Here is a 10,992-nt window from a genome sequence, read left to right as displayed (position 1 = left end):
GTTTATTCTATCCTGACGTGACCGCTTTAGGCAACTGTTACATGCAGTATGGTACATAGTTATTTCCTACAATCACAGGATATTTGGCATTGTATCATTGTTGGTCAGGTCACACCTACCCACACAGTAATTGTCCCTCACACAGTGGATCAGGGGGTATCCTGTTTAGGTCAGTGCCTTCATCACCCTTATTCCATGTGCCACTATGCAAATGTGTGCAATATATTCTCTCGCTTATTCGTGTCGGGACACGTGCATCACGGGCAGGTGTTTGATCCTGGGTAGTAGGTTCTGCATGACCATCTAGGGCTGGACAGTCTTGTGCACCACTACTGCACATTCCAACTTGTGTCCAGATGTCTACAGGACTGGACATTGTGTCTTGATGCCCATTTTAATGTTTACACAGGTTACTTATCCCATGAGGGATATCCAAAAATTTAACAAGACCAAATAAGACCGATACCGACCATTCTTCTGGTGTTACGAAAATGTGCTGGGAGTTTTACATGCATGGGATACATAGTTTGCAATCCTGAAACTGCCTAGGGTGACACTACCTACTACATATGCGTAGTGGTCATTATGTGTAGATGTGGCTGCGCCAAACTAGTAGGCCAAGTATGGCTGGATTTGGTGGACGTTTAGGTATGGGTGCGGGTTGTGTGCTGTGGAGGGGGTGCTGGGTAGTCCATTATGCATCCGGGTGTGTTGCATTTGATATGGCCAGTTCCATCAGGACCAATCTGTGGGTATGTGCCGGTGACATTTCTGTACATTTGTATCGCACATTTTAATATTCATATGTTTGTGGGATTGTGTTCTACAGTATGGCCTGTCTGGTTGTATTGCAGATGTGTATACATGTTGTCTGTGTTTCTTTCTGCTTCACCCGCTGCTCCCTCATACACCTCCAGTTCACCTATTCTGCATACGACACAGTCTCGCCTTTGAGGATTATACCATTACCCATCCCCCCACACACATATTCCTGACACTCCATCCATCACTGTTTTGGTTGAAGGCCCATGACACGGTCAAGGTAACACATTGCATACCCTACATATGTCAGGTACCTGTATGGTTGTGTGGAATACCCTGCCATGTTTGACCTTCCACATGCTATACCTCATGCACATAGGTACACGCCCATACTGAACTTTCATGACATGATTGGTATACCCGGGTAATACCCGTTCAACTGTGACACATCCTGACAAGTACGGCTTGGACAGCAGATGTGTGGATTTTGGCCAACTGTTCTCATCACTGGTAGGATGCCACCTTTTCCTATGTCCAGGATGGGATATATTCTGGACACATATCTGATTGTACTGGACAACACGTACCCACAGTCAACGCTATGGATAATACTGTTCCTTTCAGCCTACATGTTGCCTTATTGTTGTAGCAGTTTATATGCTCCTTCTGTTTTGTTTACATGCTTATTCTATTTCCTGTCACATATGGTATGTTAAATACGTACACACCTATTGTATGTGACTATTACATGCATTGTGGGATATCATCCTGTCATACGGTCGCTAGATATTTACATTTATCATGTTTTTGTTATGGACACATCTGCCCAGCTGTGCACTCTCCCTCAAAATATGGGTCAGCTGGTGACCCTGACCATTGGGCTGGACGTACCTATTGGCAGCTCACTAACATATGATGCGTTTCACTTCCACTTGGTATAACTATCTACACTGCATTGGACTACAGGCACATGGTTTTCAATGTCATTTGTTCGAGGGATAGGGTCCCATTATTCCCTACCGTGCATTTGTGTTTGCAGGAACTGTCTTGCATGCTTTGCATACATTTCAGTATCCACGGACACTGACAGATGTGATTACTATTGCTTGCAAATTGTTATATGTAAGCATTTTAGATTGCACGTTGACAGGTGACATTTCCACGCCTCCGTGTGGCACTTCAACACGCCCTATGCACTCGTGCTCCTTTCCTATGCACGTGGCTGTGGCGGCAGTGCACCTTCATTAATATGCATTTGGCGCTACTGCACCATCTTCACGCCACACGGTCGGCGCAAGCCTAACGCCGGCCTTGTGCCAAGCTTCATGAATCCTGGGGTAAGTTAATAAATAGCCTTTCCTTAAAATGTCACCAAATCATCTATTCAAATTTTAAAGTGGTAAACCCCAATTACTCTAATAACATATTTTTGAGAACTCTTAAAAATCAGTAAGTATAAAATACATACTATTGTTGCCACATCTACAAAATACAAATATCTTAATAAAAATCAATCAAATAATGTAAGTAACAATACAGAATTCATATGACCAGATAAATACAAAAAATAAAGTAGCATACATTACAATACAAAAAAATCACAACTTTGCTGCCCAAAACATAGAAACATTTCAGTGCAGTCACAACTTCACAGCATGAAGTTTAAGAACACATAGAATAGAAACAGTTTAATCTCATCCCAGTACTGTATTAAGTTCTCCCATGCACCACCTCTAGCAATTTTGTCCAGCTTCTCAAAGACAGTGAATGAAATTTTTTTTACAATTCATAGTAGAATGGTTGAGCAAATCTTTTTTTCATACAGTTTGATGTTATAATTGTGCTCATAAATGCATACTGAATAATTTTATTTAGTATAACATTGGCTCTTTAAATTTCTTAAGCCATGCTAATTTGCTTTATAATTAATTATTTCATCTTAATTGATTGCACTATTTTAACTGAGGATTCGTGGAGTTTCTTTGAAGAAGTTCATGTATTTCCTGAACGAAAGCGCTAACAATAAACTGGTTGGAATTCTACAGCTTGCTCCCTTTTTTTGGTTTTTGGTTATAAGTTTATTTTTTGTTTTGTGTTTATTCAGTTTGTTATGGCAAGTGAAGCTGCACCTAATTCTCAGTCATTTTTTTTTCCAAGATGGAGCTAGTACACCAGGAGGGTTGAACACTGAGGTGAATGCTGTAGGAAATTTAACCCTCCCAGTACAGCAACTATTTGAGTGAGTGGACAACCTTTTACATCAATATTAAATGTTTTTTACAATGTAAGTAACTATATTAGTTACGATTATAAAAACTGATATTTTTTTATAACATAATTACAATGTTTTATGTGTAATGAACAACATTTTTTATGTTTTTTACATTTTGTATTTAAAAAAGTTGAAATGGTTTGAATGAATGACATCATCAATAATGTGATTTTCTAATTATTTAAATTGTCTTTAGGGGTGGTTTCATTGTTTCTGAGGAAGTTCACATGTATTAAAGTGAATGAAAGTGCTAAGATTCCGTGTCTGTGATTTTTGGATCTACAATTTGGGGCGATTGTGATTGTTTCATCTTATATCAGCAGTTACTAGTTTCGAGTTTTGAGTTTGTGTTTTCTTACCAGTTTTATTTGGGTCTCCCAAAATCCACAAAACTATAATGGATCCACCTTTTAGGCCCATTGTGGATGGCAGGAGATCCATCACTTATGCATGCACTAAATATGTAGACAGTAAACTTAAGCCACTTATCTGCAGTGAACCCCAAATCTGTAAGGCTTTGTGGGTTTTTTTAGAGAATACTAATTCTCTTGAATTTGATGGAGAGTTAAATTTTTTTGATGGCAGACATAAAGGATCTATATACCGTCATACCTCAATAGGTTGCCATAGAATGGGTTAGTGAATTTCTATTTTTGAAATTGATGGGTCACCTAGAGACAAATGTTATTGCATCCTTACTAGATCTAGTTTTGAATAACAATTTTATGCTTTTTGATAAATAATTATTTTTGCAAAAAACTGGGGTAGCCATGGGCTCCCCATGTGGAGGCAGTTTTGTAAATTCAGTCATGGCATTTTGGGAAAGACATTTCCTATTTCAAAACCCCGTTTTTAAAGAAAATGTAAAATGGTATACTAGATATCAGGACGACATGTTTTTTATGTGAAAAAGAAGTTTAGATTCAGTAACAACCTTTATTAATGAAATCTCTAAATTTACAGACTTCCTAGATTTCACTTTTGAGTTTAACACAAACTCCATTAAATTTCTGGATGTGTTACTGTCTAAAGATACACCCAACAACAGATTTAAGGCTAGTATTTTTAGGAAACCTATTTACTCAAACGCTTTTCTACATTTCAGTAGTAGCCACCCATTTCACCAGGGATGGGCGGTTATTAAGGGTCAACTGGTTAGGGCAGCCAGAATGGTTTCATCAGAGGCTGACTTTCTGATTGAATGTAATACACTCAAAGTCATGTTTCGGGAAAGGGGCTACCCAGAACAGCTTTTCCAACAATTGTTTGATGAAGTTGTTACTAAAAGGACTACTGGCCATTTTTAAACCTATCCTATGCAGAGGGTATGGAGAAATAATATGTGATGCTTTTTCCTGATGAACATAGAGGAATTATGATGGTAAAATAAACTTTCTTACTACTTTCTCTATTGATGGACATGCTATTAAGAATATTATGAATAAAAATTGGCCAATAATATCAGAGGTTAATGCCATTAATATGAAATTGGGAGATAGACCCCATGTTACTTATAGAAGAGGCTTAAATTTTAAAAATTTGTTGGAAAGGAACAAGGAAAGGAATAATCAAAAATGCCTCAATAACTGGGGGATGAGAAAGTGCGGGAGATGTCAGCAGTGCCAGCACATTATGGTAACTAATAACGTTTGCATACATAATAAAACCTATATCATCAATGGAAAATTCAACTGTGAAACAGGAGGAGTAGTATATTCTGCTTAATGTCAATGTTGCCAAAGCTACTATATTGGTAAAACTGAAAGAATGTTTAAGCAAAAAAATTACGAACACCAATATCAAATTAGTAGGGGTAATAGCACAAATGCTAGACACATTTTAGAGTACCCCACACACAAATTCCAATTTACAGTATTACAACAAATAGCTAGAAACATCAGAGGTGGGCCCTGGGAATTAAAACTTGAAGAACAGGAACTTGTTTGGCAAATCAAAACATATGCACATGTTCCACCAGGGCTCAATTAATACTGTTCGATTAAATGTATTTTGAAATTGAAAGCTCTTCAAAGATGAAGTTTGGTTATATAATAACTATTTCATTAGTTAAATGTATTTATGTATATATATATATATATATATATATATATATATATATATATATATATATTTATATTTGACTTTTATACTTCCACTTGTTTGAGCTGTTTAAAGTGTTATCCAGCATTTAATAATATTTAGATATATAAGATCATAAGTAACATGAATAATGTGTTGTGGGTTGCTGATTTTAAAAAAGTATTATATTTATTCAAACATACATTTTATTTAGTATAACACTGGCTCTATAAATTTCTTAAATCATGCTAATTTGCTTTATAATTAATTATTTCATCTTAATTGATTGCACTATTTTAACTGAGGATTCTAAGGGTTTCTTTGTCTGAAGAAGTTCATGTATTTCCTGAATGAAAGCGCTAACAATAAACTGACGGGAATTCTACAGCTTGCTGACTTTTTTGGTTTTTGGTATTAAGTGACCAAGAGTTTACAATTCTGACTTGATAATGACATTTTGTTCCCAAACTCACATAACTAAGTTATCATAAAGGGGTACACATACAGCATCCGTAGCTGTACCCTGAATCTGCTTGTGATACTTCCCTTCAAAATAGATGAAGTTATTGTCAAATATCAGGTCCATGAAGTTCACTAAGGTATTTGGATCATCCATGGACAAAGATTCAAAAACCAATAAAGCTTCAGAAAAAAAGTCCATCCTGTTGGAGTGTGTTATAGAACCAAAAAGATCTACAACATCTACATAAACAAAGAACATGTTATCATCATACAATCTGGGGTAAAACACCCAAGAAAATTGCACAAGTCTTTAAGAATATATGGAAATCCATCAATAAAATGTTTTAGTTTGTGATCAATTAATGCAGACAGAGGGTAAGTTTTTGAACAGTAGTATTTTTTGGCATTCCCTTGGCTGGAACTTTGGTTATTTGTGTTTCTGGTTGTCTTTGCTGCATATTTTCATTATTTGTGACTGTGATGGCAGATTTACCCTGAGATTTCTTTGCAGGTCTCACAAGATTTATTCAAGAATTGTTCACTCACACCAGACTGAACATGGATAGTCTTCCTTGGGTAACAGCTTTGATGTGTGTCCTACCATAGCTGTCAGAGTCACTTGTCTTATACAACTTCTAACTCAGATTGTGAAACATACTTCTTTGACAGAATCTTTGGCTATTGATATTGATGGATTTGTTGGTTGTATCATGTTGGCATATTCACAAGTGTGCCTGTTTAGGTGCTAACTCCACTGGATTAAACCATAGCAACATTAGTGATGATAAGAATGAGGAAGTTTCTGCAATGCCTTGTGTGACTAATGACTCAGTTGACAATGGGATTTCTATAGTTGAGCATCATCCCATAGGTTTTTCTGTGATTGCAGCTCCTCACACCGGGGTTTTACCAGGTACAAGCAGTCAGGGTTCTCCTAAGCCTGTTAATCAGGGTTCCACTGTTTCCCATGCAGTTGAACCCAACATGATTGGATTTAACTGTTATCATAAACAGAACATAAACATGGCAGTTTGGTTATCTAGCCATTTTGGAGGTCCTGATGGTTGTGGATTGCTATCTGAACAGATTTCTACTTTGTAGAAGAACTTGTTTAGTTTTAGTAAATTAGAGAAGGACAATTATCATTTTGATGTATGTTTACAAAGGAGACAAGTTCCCAAAGGTTTACATATGTAGAAATTTCTTAATGGGATGGAACATTGTTCCAATTTATACCAAGAACTGGTGGCAATGTTTGATAGACACAGACTTTAACTTATTAAGGTTTTAATTAGAGAAAACTGTAAGTAAATGGACTCTTTAACCCTGAAGATTAAGTTAAATACTAGTATCAGAGATGACTTGTCATTTGATCAGTATATTGGATATTACTCTAAGATTTTTACAAATGTGGACCAGCAGATAGACAGATTAAGAACAGGAAATGTAAAACAGAGATGAAATGGTTTATAGGAATAATTCAATGTATCCCATTTGAAAAACTAAGTAGGTTTCAAAGTTAGATTCTCACTTACCTATCCCTACAGTTAATCCTGTTAATGGGATCGAAGCAGTGGGAGACTTTGCATGTCATGTTAATGACACAGAGGAAGGCTGCATCCCACTAGAGGACCCTTTATAGTGCCCCTCCATCACTCAGAGAGAGTCCTGTTGTGTACAGGAGAATACCCCACTAGTTAGGCCAACACTGGGACAAGACTCAGGGAAGAGAGGAAGATAGAGAGGAGGAAGAGGGGTCTTGGCCAGGGTCATTCAACAAGATATTAGATATAATTCATAAGTATGACAGCCATAGATGGCTTATATTTTCTTGCCATGGATTTAATATTTTTAATTATAGTGGTATGACTGTCACGTATATACTGTCTGATTAATTTGAATCGGGTTTTGCATTTGTTTCCAGATGTCTTTGATGGTTAAATGTAACTTAAGCTTTACACTAGAAAATTAAATTTAGCTATTATGTTTGGGGATAACATTACTTCTGATGTTTCAGTAACGGAATTTAAAAAGCAGGGTACATACCCCCCCCCCCGAAGTAATCCATTGCTGGGTTTATTTGAAAATATATGAGAAAGGTATTTACAAGTTAAATTAATCTTCTGGTCATTTTTACATTCGCAACTTAAAGTATGAGGAAAGAATATTACTTTGTAGGTTGAAAAATGACACTTCATTAAGAATTATGAAACAAGATAAGGGCTAGGGATTGTCTTGATGAATTCCTTTGACTATTTCATGAAGATGCTAGATTTACTATGTAACAACAGCAACAAATATGTTTCTGTTTCTATTAATGAAATGAATGTTGCTTATTGAAAATTTGATTTATACTTGGAATAACTTTTTTTATTTGCTCTTATTACTTCTGTGTTTTTTAAGTTTTTGATTATTAACAAACCTATGATTCCTACTATTTTTGGCATTCCCAAAGCGCTTAACTATGTGTTAAATCCTCCTTTAAGGTTGACTGTGGCAGCTTTGTACCCAACTTATGTTTTGCTTTGTCCAAAATTCTTGTGCTAAGAAGTTAAGAGAAATATGTCTAACTTTAGTATGTTAAGGATGCCTGTTAGGTAAAATACATATAGCCACCCCTCAGAGACCTGGAGTAATGTCATATTTCAAAGCCTGCATAGTAAACATAACTGCATGTCTAAAGAACAATATAACTTTACAATTTATCTTTCTACAGAATTCGCTATTTTTGTATTTTATTTTATTTTCTCAGCTTAAGGTTCCCAGATAGGACTAAAATCTTAATTTGTTTAATTTTTAGCCCTTGCCTCAGTGGTGGCTCATGCTATAGGACTGCAGGACTGCAGCCCCCCCAGCTGTGACCACACAATGGTACATTCCTAGATTTCCTACATAGCATAATCTGGACTGCTGCCTTCCCAGTCCGGATTCAGGAAGAAGGTAGCAGACTGCTAATTTCCCAGAAGTCTATGCGAAGAGGATCAGACTGCAAGCTCTGCAACACTAAATGTTGGAATGAGCAACAGGAACCGGAAATTGGATCATTCAGGCAGGTTGCTGCCTTGCCTTGAAGTTAGCTGTCTGCTGTCTTGAAGGATTATTGCTGCCATGAAACAAAGCTAACGGATTTTGATGTGTCATGGACGGAGTTAAGTGGAAGTGAACAAAGCTACAGGTAGCTGCTGTGTCTGATTATGCTGCTTTAACTGCCTTGCCATTTTGTCTGATATTGCCGCCATGAACAGAGTTTTGGTGGCTCGTGCTATAGGACTGCAGGACTGCAGCCCCCCCCCAGCTGTGACCACACAATGGTACATTTCTAGATTTCCTGCATAACATAATCTGGACAGCTGCCTTCCCAGTGCAGATTCAGGAAGAAGGTAGCAGACTGCTAATTTTCCAGAAGTCAATGCGAAGGGGATCAGACTGCAAGCTCTGCAGTCTTAAATGTTGGAACAAGCAACAAAAAACAGAAATTGGACCATTCAGGCAGTTAAGTGGAAGTGAACAAAGCTACAGGTAGCTGCTGTGTCTGATTATGCTGCTTTAACTGTCTTGCCATTGTGTCTGATATTGCTGCCATGAGTTTTGGTTTTGTAACTCCCTGAATGGCACAGAGCTTTGCTTTTGTAACTGCCTGAACAGTGCTGTTTGTGTGTGTGTGTGATGCCCCAGTTGATTTATACTGGTGGCTACAGAGAACCTGTATGTGGGTAGAGATCAGGCTTGAACCCTGTGCTTTGAGTGCAGGTAACAACAGCCTGAATTCCCTATCCACTACAATTTCTGAACTTTTTGAAGATTTGTCTCATATTTTGTTCTCTTCTGTTCCTCATAACATTTGTGGTTTCTGAATGTTTAAATCCTTAGATATTTGATGGTGCAGTGGTAACATTGTTGCCTCACACCTACAGGATCTCTGGTTTGATTCTTGGCTGGGGTGCCTTTTGTGTAGAGTCTGCATGTCCTCCCTGTGTTTCTGTGGGTTTGCTGTTGTGTCCTCCCATGTTACAAAGACACATGTTGGCGTTATTTCTCCCTGGGCCGCTGCTAATATTGTTTTTTGTTCCAAGTCAGACTTTCCTTGTTAACAAATGTCAAATAAATAAAATTGACAGGCATTTGAATTTCAGACTTCATATTGTTCAGAAAGTACATAGTAACACACAACCTTTTAGTCTAGCAATTTTCTAAGCTTATAAGATGAATATTTGAAATTTGTCCCTATTTTTGGGACTGTGTTCCCTCATTATTGACTTCATCCAGTTTTTTGTGCTAAAGTTGAGAGCTATGGTGAGAACTGAATTCACTGAATATGTTTGATGGCTGTATTCCCCCATTACTAGGTTTGTCCAGGTGTTTTGTGCTAAGAGGCTGACAGCTATGGTGAGAACTGAATTCACTAAATTGTAGCCATTTAAGTTTCAGTCTTCCTCTCTTTCACAAAACAGCTGATTTGGCATAGTGGTATGTTACTCTGAGTGTTTTGCACAGGGGCCTAGGTTCAAGACTAGGCAAATAAATGTATGGTGGCAAAACAGCATATTTTTTTTTTATTCAGGCAACTTTCCAAGATTATACAAGCAATGTTTAATGTGTCCCTGGTTTTTGGGCTTTTGTCCCCCGAATAAATTTTGGCTTTTTCCAGATTTTTTGTGCTGCGAAGTTGAGAGATACAGTTGAGTATCGAGTAGATTTTACAAATAGCTGAGAGCTGCAGGGGAAGAGAAGTTTAGTGCCGCTTATGCTAAGGCTGCTTGCATTATAATAGCACAACAGGTAATGTACTTCCTTTTGATTCAGAAGACTGTGGGTTCTACTCCCACAGGGCGTGGATGCTGCCGTACTGAAACTGTCCACTTTGGCAAAGATACCTAGTAACTATGAACCTGTTATCACTTTGCCATCCATTTCCTATTGCAATATTACTAGCTTATCTTTTTTTTTTTTAATGTAATGTAGGCAATTTATTCCTCGGGGCAACAGGCACTTTATTTATAGACAAAACAATTAAATAAAGTTGTTTGCTAGCAGCAACCTCTTCATTAGTTACAGATTTCTTTAATGTGGAATTATTTAGATGACTTACTTCTGCAGAGATTGTGCATATATACTGATACTGGTGGATTTTTTATGATGGAAATGTTCTCAGTTGGGTAGTTTTGTCATTATTGGTGCATGCTTACTGATACTGGTGAATTGTATAAGTTTGAGTAGACTCTTTTATGATGGAAATGTTCTCAATTGGGCAGTTTTGTCATTATTGGTGCATGCATTTTGTCTCATTGCTTACTGGAAAAATGTTCAAAACAAATTTAAAACACTCTCTAACAACTGTACTGTATTATACAAGGAATGTAATTTAATATAATCAGGAAGGTGTATCACACAGCACGTGTGTTTTATGTGCAAGGGGC

This window comes from Protopterus annectens, chromosome 3.part1, assembly GCF_019279795.1.
Source record: "Protopterus annectens isolate FY-2018-M chromosome 3.part1, PAN1.0, whole genome shotgun sequence".
Classification (NCBI taxonomy): Eukaryota; Metazoa; Chordata; order Ceratodontiformes; family Protopteridae; genus Protopterus; species Protopterus annectens.
This window is presented reverse-complemented; position numbering follows the sequence as displayed.